Below are 13,214 nucleotides of genomic sequence, written 5' to 3'. Positions count from 1 at the left end.
GATTCTCAGGTAGAATTGGCCTGGTACTAGTCTGAAATTCTTCATTTGGAAAACTCCCCTCAATATGGAAAAATAAATAAATAAATAAAAAAGAGCAGAACCATTTTTTTGGTCCAAATATTATGCTCTAACAAGCATATGTTTTAGCTAGTTTCTTCCTGATAAAAAGGCTTCTTTATTGCTATGTAAACACAAGCTGTGAACAATCAAAATATTTAAAACACTTAAGATTATTTATGAAAATAGTCTTCCTTGATTTCAGCTTGTAGTTGCTTGTTTGAAAATACAACTAGGGTGAAAGACAATTATAGGCAGATGCCAGACAGGCCAAGAGGGTTGAGAAAAGCTGCAATATTCTTGTAGAATTCTTCATTTGTAGCCTTTGCTCCTAGCCTGTTGCTTATGAAGTGAGTAGGTTTCTATTTTATGAATGAGAAAGGAAACCAGCTTCAATAAAGACATATCAGTTTCCTTGTTTCAAAACTCTTCTGCTTTCTTCAAAGTCTAGTTTGTTCCAGAAAGGATTTCAGGCAGAAACGAAATATGAAGGCTTAAGAGTCCAAAAGGCAGGTATGTTTCTAAACTAATGTCACCCATGTATTGGTTGTGTTAACTATCAGAGTGCAAATGATGAAAGAGGATTTTTTTTAACTGTATGTTTGAGTTTTAGCGCTTCCTTATGATCTTGTAGTCACTGCTAACAAGCAAAGGAAGTATAACTAAGATATATGCACACTCTGAAAGGCAGCTAAAACTTGAGAAAATAAAAGAGATGCGTGTGTGTGTGTGTGTGTGTTTGCATGCGTGCACATGTAGGCATGATTTTGGTTGGAACCTCACAGCTGATGTTGTTTGGGAAATCAACTGAGGTTAACAAATGTTTAGAGTCTACTTGAAGCAAAGGACTGAGAGGATCTAAGAACAGAGGCCCACTGAGACTCTGTAATGGTCCACACTTTCCTGGCAGCTCAGTAAGGCAAGGAAGGTGATATTCATAGGTGATATTCATAGGCAAACACTGCATGTATATTGGAAAGACAAAGCAGAAATCATGGTGGGAGGTGGGGAACAAGGAAGAGCTTCATGGAAATGGGTGGAGTAGCTCATGAGTAAGGAATTGGATTCTACTGCAGCACCAGGATCTGCTAAGCAGGAGAAGCAGCATGTCCTTAAAATCACAGGGTTTGGGTGAATTTTCATGGTGTTCGCATTATGAAAATCGGGAAACTAGCATGGTGTATTCAGGACTGGCATACAATATTCTGTTTCAGAGACTTATCTATTTGCTTGTTGATTGGCTAAGCGTTTTTCTTTCTCTGCTTTTCTGGGAAATACATGCAAGCCAGTTGGCTGAAGGCCCTTCTTAGCAGAAGTAACTAAATGTGATGTGCTACACGTTTGGAAATTTTTCCAGTTGAATGGCTTTGCAGGAAAGTCAAATATCATTCTTGCGCAAACTTCTAAGACTCAAAAACATTTTGGGTGATATAATTAATTGTTCTTAACCAATGGCTGCAATATAAAACTAATTGCCTACCCACGACCTTTGAAAAACTCCAAGCAAGGCTCTTGGGAAGCGGTGAATCTATGTGAGTTTTGCCTGCTTTCATTGGTTATTACTTGAATGCATTTATGATGCAGCCCAAAGTCCAAAGCAGTGGGTTTTGTTTTCCTTCTTTCTGAACTTCCCCTGTGCACCACGTCAGTGCAATGTGAAGCAGGCAGGAAGAACGAGAGCTCAGGTTTCGGGCTTGCCAGTTGTGTCAGGGACTTTTCCTTTGAGGCTTCCAAAGCATTTACACACTTGACACATAAGTGTTCAGATGTTGCTCTACCCCAGATCTGTCTCCTGAAAAAAGCATATGCTGCCAGCGTCCCTGCATTGCGTGGTGACCTCCTTTAGACTGAAGCTGTAAGGCTGCAGGCTACAGAAACTTTCACATGTGGAGGTTTCACCAACTACTGGCTTCCTTAAAAAAAAGGCAGACTAGTAAAAAATCATATTATTCTCCACCTTGTAGACTCTGTAGGTATGTGTCTTTCTCCTTTTACAGCTGGGGTTCTGAGGCAAGAGGCCAAAGAAAAATCCTATCTTGTCTTGAGCTGAATGCTTTTTCTGCCTGGGTTTCCTTTCTCAGTTCTGGGAGGAAGGGACTACACTGCTGACACAGGAGGTGGGAATCTGGCTGGCTGCCTGCCTACTTCTTCCATTAATACCTCATCTAAACAGATGATTTCTATGTGGGCAAAAGGATCTGGAAAAGGTGTGACAACTCCTAAGGCTCCTGAATGGGCCTGGATGATTTGCAGCAATTCTACTGCCTCAGTGGGTCTTTACCTCTCAGCACTGCAAAGGAGGGAGCCAACACATCATTCTGGCCGGGTACGAGGGCTCCTGTCTTAACACATCCTTAGGCCTGTAGGAAGCCCAGGTTCAGAACAAAGCAGCAACAGCAACGTGGTTTGCTTGGAAACGCCAAGGCAGAAGCAAGTACTGCCTGCCTCTCTGTCTCATTTTTGGGCTTAGCTACAGTCTACCCTCTGTTCCATCTGAGTCAGCAACTACTTGGATCTATGGATACACAGAATTGGGTTTCCTGGCACAAGAGCTTCCTTCCTAATTCCTTTTCTCCCAGTTGGCCAGACCTATGCTCAGCACTCAAGTTTCTAGACAGGGCAAGATAATGAATCTAGATTACACCTGCATTTGAGACAAACTGCAGGTAAATAGTCATTAAAGTAAGTCTAATCAGCTTACATTTTTCATATTTTGTTAAGATCAAGTCATAAGGCACTGCTTTTTGAAGACACTTGCTGTAGTACATTTTAATTTTTAACAGTTAGATTGAGATCTGTTTTAATCCTTTTACATATTTCTGACACTGCCTGAGACATCCCAATTTGTGTTTTTCAGAATCATGGAAACAGAATTAATATCTCAGAAAGTTTCTAAGCTATTTGAAATTTTTTCCTTTAATGTATAGACAATTTAAACAAAAACTTGTAAACATCTTAGGGCACACAGATTGTGTGTTGGCAACCTTAGCAGAGATGGCCAGGGCTGGCTGGTAAGAGCAATGAGCAGGTACCCAGGAGGGGCACTTTGATATCTGCCTTCGTCTCTCACTCTTTTTTTCCCATAATATTTATTTATTGAACTTATTTGAAAAGGAGTTCAGAGGTGGGAAGATAGAGAAGATGGGAGTGGGAGAGAGAGAGAGAGAAAGAAAGAAAGAAATATCTCCCATGTGCTGGTTAACTCCTCAAATGCCTCCTCAACAGCCAGGTGGAAGTCAGGAGCCAAGTCAATCCAGGTCTTCTACTTGAGCGATCTGCTGTCTCCCAGAATGTCCGCTAACAGAAAGCTGGAATTGGAAGCAGAGCCAGGACTCCAATTTAGGCAAACTAGCATGAGATACAGGTGTGCAAAGAGGCATTTTAACTACTGCACCAAAGGCCCACTGGCCACTCTTGGTGTGACCTGGATGAGTCAGTCCTCCTTGTGTACCAGCTTTTCCACTTTTGATCCATCTCTCTGCTTATGGTCCATGAAGGTAGCAGAAAATGCCTAAATCCTTGAGACCCTGCACCCATGTTGGGGAAGCTCGTGGTTCCAAGATTCAGCTCAGCTATACTCCGGCCATTATGACCATTTGGGCAGTGAAGCAGTGGATAGAAGACCTTCTCTCAGTCTCTCCTCTGTAAAATCTGTCTTTCAGATAAAAATAAATAAATCTTAACACAAAACAAAATATGGGCCCAGTGTGATGGCTTAATTGGTTAATCTTTCTCCTTCAAACCTCAGGATCATTTTGGGCACCAGTTTGCATCCTGGCTATTCCATGTCCCATCCAGCTTCCTGCTTATGGTCTGGGAAAGCAATGGAGGATGACCCAAAGCCTTGAAATATGGTATCTATGTGGGAGACCTGAAAGAAGCTCCTGGCTCTAGTCATTACAGCCACTTGGGGAGTGAACCAGTGGAAGGAAAATCTTTCTCTTCATCTTCCAGTAAATCTACCTTTCCAATAAAAATAAATAAAAATCTAACAAAACAAAACAAAAAACCCTATGAGGCTAAATGTTCACTTTACCGCCCCCAAAGCTAAGTGAATAAGGAAATCAATCTAGAAATGTATTGAACTACACATAACAACAAATGACAGGAAGAGAATTTTAGACTTACTGGGACACACTGTCTTTTACCAGACTGTGTAAGGAGATAGGAAGAAACCTGCAAGTATGGTCCCTGCTTCTGGGACTTATGATGTCTAAACATCTTACTCAAACTCAGCAAGGCATTCATGAAGATGGGGCATATCAGATGTGCAGTTTCTGCACCAGTCCTAATACGTACAATTGCATTTGGAAGGCGATTCGGAGTCTAATTTTTAATTTCTAAAAACTTTTATGATATTTTAATCTTATTTGAAAGAGAGAGAGAAAGATGTTCCATTTCCTGGGACTCTACACAAATGCCAACAAAAGCCAATGGCAGGGCAAAGTTGAAGACAGAGGCCTCGAATTCTATCGGGTTCTTGCACATGAGTGGGAAGGATCCAATGTCTGAGCCATCATCTACTGCCTCACAAGGTGTGCTCTAGCAGGAAGCTGGATCAGAAGCAGAGGAGTCGGGACTTGAACCAGGCACCATAACATAGGATGTGGGTGTGCTCAAATGCTTAACTGCTGTGCCAAATGTCCACTTTATTTTAAAAACTTATCTTTAGAGTAGATGTCTTCACTGCTCACAACATAACAAAGAAAACATCAGAAGACTGTCTTTTCTCTTGAGTTTTAAGAGCACCTTTTCCTTTTATATAATTTGGAGGGAACAAATGCACAAAAGATATACTGTTCTGTTCATTGCTACTGTATGATGGTCTCCCCCGAAGGATGATTTGCTGCTTTCTGTGGGTATATTCTGTTGTGTTCTAATGTGAACAGTAGACAGTGAATCAGAGTACAAACTAAGTAGTTGTAATATAGAGACCCTGCCTTTCTAACAACGGCTTAGAAAGATAGACATTTATTTCTTTTCCCCTTATTGTTCAACAAAGGACAGTCTGAGCTGGAAGGACAGGCCTGCTATTCTTCACAGTGCTTTACACTCCTGGCCTCATGGCTGATGCTTTTGCTAGCTCTCTGCTTGGGGGAAGAAAGGGCCATGCAGGTGACACCTGGTAGTTGGGCACATCACTTCTGCTCATGTCCAGAACCTAGACATAGCCAAAAATAGGCTGCAAGGAGGGAATGGAAAATGTTGAAGAATGTGCAAAAAAAAATGTTTGACAGGACTATTATTATGGAAGAAAGAGTAACTGGATACTGGAAGACAAAGAGTAAAATGTCATAGATTTGAGAGGGGTATAGCAAGACAATGGCCATCCAGGAGCAGTCACTTGGTATGGGAGCCACTGTCCACTGCCTGGGGCTCTAATCTTGGATTCTGACAAAGGAAATGCACACCTGATTCCCCCCACCAGCTGAGAAGGCAGAAGGTAAAGTGCTGTGCTTAGAATCTGTGCTACTCTTATGCTTAGAGAGGTTTTTTTTCCCCCCTTTTCTTTGTGGGCAAACTGACTTCCCTCCAGGGAAAAGGGCAGAGGGAAGGAGACGGGCGAAGCAATCTTGATATAATTATGGTCACAGAACTGTCATTATTTCTGTACAAGACTTCAGAGCATTTTTTCAACTTGGGAAACAAGTTCATGTTATACACTATTACACACTTATTTTTTACTGTTACAATTATACTCATAATTTTTACATTGAACTTCATTGCAATTGTTCTACATGTGGTTAAAGTTTTGCATTGTGCAAGATGCAGTTTTATCACATGTGAATAGTCTAATAGAAACAAGGTTAGAATCAAATTTTGCTCTTTATGAATTGGCTGGTGTTTATTTGGCGGTGCCTGAGTATTTCTGGATACAATAATTTTGTCAAGCCTGGTTAAGTGTTAGGTTTAAGTCTTTGTTTAAGAAGCAATCACTCTCAGAACTTAACATTAATATTGTTCCACTGATTGTCACAACCATTCTATATTCTTTGAATTGAAAAAAAAAATGCATTTTTTTTTTTTACTGATCCGAAAATTAAGTAAACTTCCCCAGTTGGAACATGCATATTGACTGCCCATTGAAAAATGCTCAGGTGTGCAATTATTTTGACCGTCAATTATAACTGACAGTATTGTCTTGTCTCCAACTTCACCTCTCTGAAAGCAGACTACGAAGAACTCACTTGTCTAAACAAAAGTGTGATGTGTGAAAAGGCACGCGTCTGTGGCGGGGACTGCTAGTTTACTTCCAATATTTGTTCTTTTATAGCAAGTAAAATAGTCTCTGATTATAAATGGGTCCACATGACCCCCCAGAATAATGACAACATTTCCTATATTCCTTTTCCCAAAAGTTGAGGCAGAATGAGTTCTAAGTTCTGGTCACTTCATCTTGAGTGGAAGCACAGTGATTAACTGTAGCAGGGATGTGCTATCCACTGTTTTTTTCTTTCCGTGTGGCTTCTAGACGTTAGACCAGAGGGCCTTTGCCCTGAGCCCTGATGCACCCCTCCTTCAGGGAGGATTCTCATTAGGGATGATGAATTCCAGCCCTACAGGAATGTAACGCTAGAGCCTACAGCCTTCTTTATAGACTATGTGCTGGTACTGCGAACCCGGGAATTTCCTGAAGTGCAGTAGAGTTTGGATGCAAAGGCAGGGTGTTCACAATCATGTCTGAGTGACTCCCTGTGTATGGGAAGGGAGTCTTGGTGGGAAGAGAAGGAGAAAGGGCTGAGGCCAGTCCTCCAGGACCTCCTGGTTTTGGGGTGGGATGCTGATCCCAAGCATAGATGTAGCTCTTCAGGGTGCTATGTTTATAAGGAGGCAACACAAAGCATATTTAATGGTTTATTGGCTTGATGAGTTTTAAAATACTTAGGCATATTATAATAGTAGTAATATTCCTAATTTGCATTCCTACTCTAGGTTCTATAGACGCTAGGGACAATTCTCACTTGTTGAAAGGTGGACTTGCATGTCCATGTGGAAGTGGCCATCTTGGCCCATGTTTGGAGGCTGCAACAGGAAGATTCGGGGTTCTTCTGATACTGTTTGGCCACTCAAAAAGCATAGGCTTCTGTGTGACAGATGTATGAACATTTTTTTAAAATGTCTTACTTATTAAATAAATACTATGTCCTACTAATGACAAACATTTCAATAATAAGTTTTCTTCAAAAAAATTTTTTTGAATGAGAGCTGGAAGGGAAAGGAATAGAAGAGGAGAGATAGACATCTGTACCCACTGTTTCACTCTTTAAATGTACCTAATAGACAGGGCTGGGCTAGTCCAAAGCTGGAAATCTAGAACTCAACTGGGTCTTCCAAAGGAACAGTAGGAACTCAAAGCTTGAGCCACCCTCTGCTGCCTCTCAGCGTACGCACCAGCAGAAACCTGGAATTGGAAATGAAGCCAAAACTTGAACCTCTCCAATGTGGGATGCAGGCATCCCAAGTAGATTCTTAACTGCTATGCCAAATGCCTGCTTCAAGATAGATGGATTTCCATATCACTTAACCCATTGTATTTTTGCATTTCTGTATTAACAGCCTGAGTGACTGGAAGACAGAGAATGGAGTCAAATGCTACGGATAGGAAAGCTGGTAATTCTTTATGCATGTGATAGCTAAGAAGGCAAAGCTTAAACCTCCTAATATGTGCCTTCATATGAAACATTGGAGACATTCAGAATATCGGTGTGTTGGTTGTTTCTGGCCATTTTTAGCAAAGATCTTTATAAAGAAAAAAAGCTCCAGCTGCTGCTACAGAATTTGCAAGGAGAGGAAAGGAACTACACTCTGTAAGGGAGGGGTTCTGTCTACCGCCCACAATCTAAAGTGACTAAAGACTTGGTAATTTTGGGCCTCACAGAACTGAAAATACCCAGCTGTTTCTGCACCTGCACACCAAGGCAGGCAACCTCTGCAGGTGACATCTGTGCCCCTAAGCCTTTGGTAAATACCTCTGTTAAATTGCTGGCCAGAAAATGGGAGCCAGCTCAGTAAAAAGTCAGATTAAGGGTGTTGCATTCCCACCCAAGTTTATTATTTCAGATGACTTCCAGATAGCTACTAATAGGGTGAGAGAGGGGGTAAGGGAGGAATAGAGGTCAGAAACTAAGATGTAACAGTTGTGGCTAACAAACAGAATAGGCATTTGTGTCCATTCTAAGCCTTCTTGCATGTCATGGACTAGAGAGGTGTAAATTAGGTTTAGATGCCTTTGTTCAATTTAGAAGATGGAAGAGAAGCAGAAGATGTTTGCTTGCTGTGCATGACAAGCAGCGTGTGGAGCTAGTTTTTGGCATCAGTATTCCACTGATCAGTCCTAAAACTCGTGAGAGTCGAGAGGCAGTTGTAAAAGCAGAGGCCAGACCGAGGTCTCGGGGTAAGTTACTTGCTCTGTAGGGGTCAAGAAACTTTTACAGTGGTGGCAACGAATCTTACTAAACCCCCAAGACGCAGCAACAGAGGTGCTTGTCTTCAGTTAGCAGAGCAAGTGGCGGTCTCCCATTTCCTCACCTTCCTGGCTGGGGAAGGTATAGCAGCTCTCCTGGAGGCCAGTTTGGCAAGAGTGCCCTCTAACCCTTTCACAGTTATCTCACTTACCGCCAAATTTTTGTCATACACTTCTTTCTGCATAAAGCAATTAGATGGCATTTGTTTCCTACAACTGAACCACAGAACTACATTTGGACGAGCTCTTTGGTCGAATTACTTGCTTGAGGAACCAAAGAGAAGCAAACAGACTGGGAATCTTCTACAGTTTTGAGGGAACTGTAATGCCAAACTCCGGCCAAAAGCCTGTAATTATTATTATTGTTATTATTTTATACTTGGTTTTAGCGGCCTTGCTTCCCATCCAGCTCCCTGCCTGTGGCCTGGGAAAGCAGTCGAGGACGGCCCATGGCTTTGGGACCCTGCACCCGCGTGGGAGACCCGGAAGAGGCTCCTGGCTTCGGATCGGTATAGCATCAGCCATTGCGCTCACTTGGGGAGTGAAGCATCGGACAGAAGATCTTCCTCTCTGACTCTCCTCTCTGTATATCCGCCTTTCCAATATAAAAATAATAAAAATAAATCTTAAAAAAAAACTAAGATTTATTTATTCTTATTGCAAAGTCAGATACACAGAGAAGAGGAGGAGAGATAGAGAGGGAGATCTGTCTGATGATTCACTCAAGTGACTGCAATGGCTGGAGCTGAGCTGATCCAAATGCAAGAACCAGGAGCTTCTTTCAGATCTCCTATGCAGGTAGAGGGTCCCGAGGCATTGGGCTAGCCTTGACTGCTTTCCCAGGCCACAAGCAAGGAGCTGGATGGGAAGTGGGGCTACAGGATTATAACCGGCGCTCATATGGGATCCTGGAGTGCTCAAGGCGAGGACTTCAACCATTAGGCCACTGCGCCGGGCCCAGCCTGTAATTGTTCAACCTACAAAATCTCCTTAGGTCCCCAAATCTGATTTATCAATAAGTGAATGGGGAAACCTGGGTAGCCTTCAATATGATTTCATGCAGCTGTAGATGATAATGAACAAAGAACTTTGAGAAAGGATACAGAAGGTAATGGGAAAGGTTTCTTCCTGAGCAGATCCAGGCACTACAAACTGAGCTGAAGTCTTCTACTGCCAGAACAGAGACATCTTGTCATGTCTAGCCAGCAAGAGTCCTCACCACTCACCTCCTTTTCTTTGAAGGAAGAAGGTTGGGCAACAATAGTTAAGTTCCAAAGGGTTGTGATCCATAGCAGAAACCAGTAATTATGCTCCGATATCTACTTTCTCCTTTTCCTTTAGCAGTAGATACCCTTGAATACAAGGCTGTTCTGATTAAAGGCTTGCTTTCCAAACCTCCCTTGCAGCTAGTTGTGGGACCATCTCCCAAACAATGGCAAAAGTGCAGAAGTGGCACTGCAACTTCAGGGCATTCAAGTGGAATATGAACTCAGGAAAGCCGCCTTTAGCCAACGCTTTTTATCCATTGCTCTCCTAACACTGGAGACAAAAGAATGAACCAGACAGACAAGATCTCTGATTTCATGGAACTCACAATCTTAGAGGGATACACACACACACACATGCTTTCAATATAAAATAGTATTTGTCAGAAATGCAAATGTTCTATCATAGTTTTTTCCCCTCAAAATCAATTTTCCCCTGACTGTTCTAGATTCTACTTTCTTCTGATTCAGAGTAAATATTCTCACCCAGCAACCTACATTATCACAGCCTCCTCACCCCAGCAGTCCCTGTATCTGTGCGGTATGGTGGTCTTGAATCTCGTCTGCTCAAGAGGGTTGAGTCCCATGTGGCAGGTCCACGAATGGGGAATCTTTAGCAATGGTATTTGTAGGTAGAAAGTTTGCTGAGTCTTTTGGGGTATCTTTTGGGAGCAGCTGTGTTATCCCGTAGGATGCCTGCATCTCGCAGTAGAGTACTTGGGTTTGAGTCCTACCTCTGCCTCTGGTCTAGCTTCCTGCTAATGTGCCTGAAAAGCAGCTGGTGTTGACACCAAAACTTGGGTTCCTACCTACCACACGGGAGACTTACGAAGAATTTCAGACTCTGGGTTTCATTGTTGTCCAGCCCTGGTTACTGCTGCATAGATCTGCAGTGTGAAATAGCAGATTAAAATATCTTTCTCTTCCAGGCTCACTCTTTCCCTCTCATGTCATCATTTCAAATAAATCATCATAAATAAAGAATAACTCATAAAATAAGAATAGCACTGCCTCAGTACAAGGGTTCCTGAATGCTCAGCCATTGTAGGTGTGTGTGGGGGGGTCATGCTGCTTCCCTCCCTTATTTCATTACAGTGATAGAGAGCAACCTAGACCACTCCTGGAGAACTTTCCTTGAAATGGTTTTTAAAGTAAAACTCGACTGATTAGTGTTCTTTCCCCTTTTTTTCTGTCCTCCCCCTCTTTGTTCTTTTGTTAATTTTATTTCCATCATTTTCCCACTTGTGCAGGATCAGAAAAAAAAAAAAACCTACTAGATGACATAAAATAACACAACTTAAATTGTTATCTAAACTTGGGTGGTAAAAACATAGTGAGAGATGCTTTCACACGGTCATGGTAATTCCAGACGTCTCTTCTCTGGGACAAAAGGCTAGAATGGAGAAGTCACACATGGCCACTACCATGCCTGTGACCTATCGGGGCATCACTGCCTAACTGGTCTCCCCCATATCTCTCCAAGTGCCTCCTTCCCATTCATCTTCACTTATTTGAGCAGCAGGACTTCTTAGTAGGGCAACCTTTGTTGCTGTTCTTCAACTGCCACTGAACCCAAGGCTTGTATGTCCCCGGAACTCACGCTCCAGACAGGAGCATATAAGCTCCGGAGTGTGTAGAATTTGAATGAAGCTTCAGCAAGGCCAAGTGCAGGGATGCTTGGGATCTGAGCCTGCTGCTGCTGTTGTAGCAAACAGAACAAAACTCACATTTTCTTGTGGGTGGACTGCTATTTTGACAGGATTTTCAAGCCTGCTTTGCAAGGAAGTCTCTTCCCTGCTCGATAAGAATGAGGGAACATTCAAGGAACAGCATTTTAGGTGATACTCCTCAGGTGGTCTAAACATACTAAGTAATTTTAGAAATATATGTTTTTAGAGCTGACTATGCAACTTGGAAAAAATAAACTTCTTTAAGAAATACCAATTATTACAGAATTCTTTTATTTTAAATCTCCTTCCATTTTATTTTATAGCATATGATGTGTAAACTGCATTGGAGGTGGCAGGAGGTTGTACTCTCTTGTTTTTGTCTGCTAGAATGCAAACTAATGCTTTCTTCTTACTAAGATCCAAAACCTCCTATGCAACAAATTGTTAGTAGATAAATACGTGTGTATACTCTAGGGCAGACCCTAAATCCTAGTGATTTTTCAGGCTGCAACAGATCCACTATTCAGTGCAGGGACTGTCAGAGGTCTGACTGATGGTTATGGAGTTCCAGGTCGCATGAATTATAAAATAGGACAATGCAGGAGTCCAGGAATTTGCCAGATCACAAAGGTTATCGTATTAATGTCAGCTGCTAAACATTGTTCACAACTGGCAGCTTTTGATGGGCAATCCTTTTGGAAATGGGGCAGTCACGTTTTGTGGATTGTATCATATATATGACTACATGTTGATGATTTCCTTTTGGCTGTGCACCAGTGAGTCCTGACAGCATAATGACCAGTGTGCTTCTGTGCATAATGCACTACAGTGTACATGGAGCATTCCTCAACAAAGCCCCCAGATGGGGTATGCAGTGCTTCATGGAGGAAGCAAGGTGACGCAACCCAATGGCAACAGATCTCTCCACTGCTCTCTGTTTCCTATCAGACCTCAGCTCCCTCCCCCCAACCCCACCCCAATCTAAGGATCTATTAGTTCCTGGTTATGAAGAAAAAATTCATAATGGGGCCAAATGTAGGTGTTTACAAGGGGGGAATTGTTTTTCATTAGGCACTGCCTTATGTTCAATAGTTGTATTTACTTTGTCAAGCTCCCCAGAATTAGAAAATCCCCATTGCTAGGCAGCCTAGAGTGTCTGCAAAGTATTTCTGGGCATTCAGCGCTGAAGCTTGTGCTGCCCAAAGGCAGGTTTCATGGCCGGGTGCTATTGAGTCCTCTCTCACCCTCCCTGCCCCCACACCCCCACGAAGAGGGCTCCTCTACAAGCAAATTTGGGTTACTTCAAGCTGAAGCATATTTATGTGACTCAAATATGACAATTAATACTTTTGAGAAACTTGAGGGATAGGCACACTTTAATGGTTTTTTTTGAAGCAGGCTGATTTCCTGGAACTTTTGAATCTGATTTTATGTTGTTCTACATGCATGGGCAAGTTCTTTACTATAGGTGTTTCACTAAGTCTACCTGGGATGCATGTGAAAGGAAAGGATATGATACAAGCATTCATTTTCTGTTCGACCTCAGTTGAATGCTTACTAACTTCTCTCACCAGTTTGGGGTGCACTGATGGTTGTGCTATTATTTTTGTCATGCTGTATGAGCTTTTCTGCAAAGGCAGTTAGGCGGTATGTCAATGAAATGTGATTTTATTTTTTTCCTATATGGGCTGTGTGAAAATCTTTCCTCATGAATGAGAAATACCCACCGCGGTGACGCTGCTTCTCCTCATGGACACG

General features: G+C 42.3%; 1 protein-coding gene across 3 annotated transcripts in view; it reads right to left on the bottom strand.

Moving 5' to 3' along the window:
- ELP4 (elongator acetyltransferase complex subunit 4) overlaps nt 1–13,214 on the bottom strand; it is a 227,507-nt gene that overhangs the window by 1,358 nt on the left and 212,935 nt on the right. The window lies entirely within an intron of this gene.

Source organism: Ochotona curzoniae, unplaced genomic scaffold (genome assembly GCF_017591425.1).
Source record: "Ochotona curzoniae isolate NIBS_2020 unplaced genomic scaffold, NIBS_Ocur_1.0 contig_3432, whole genome shotgun sequence".
NCBI classification, from domain to species: Eukaryota; Metazoa; Chordata; class Mammalia; order Lagomorpha; family Ochotonidae; genus Ochotona; species Ochotona curzoniae.
This window is presented reverse-complemented; position numbering and strand designations above follow the sequence as displayed.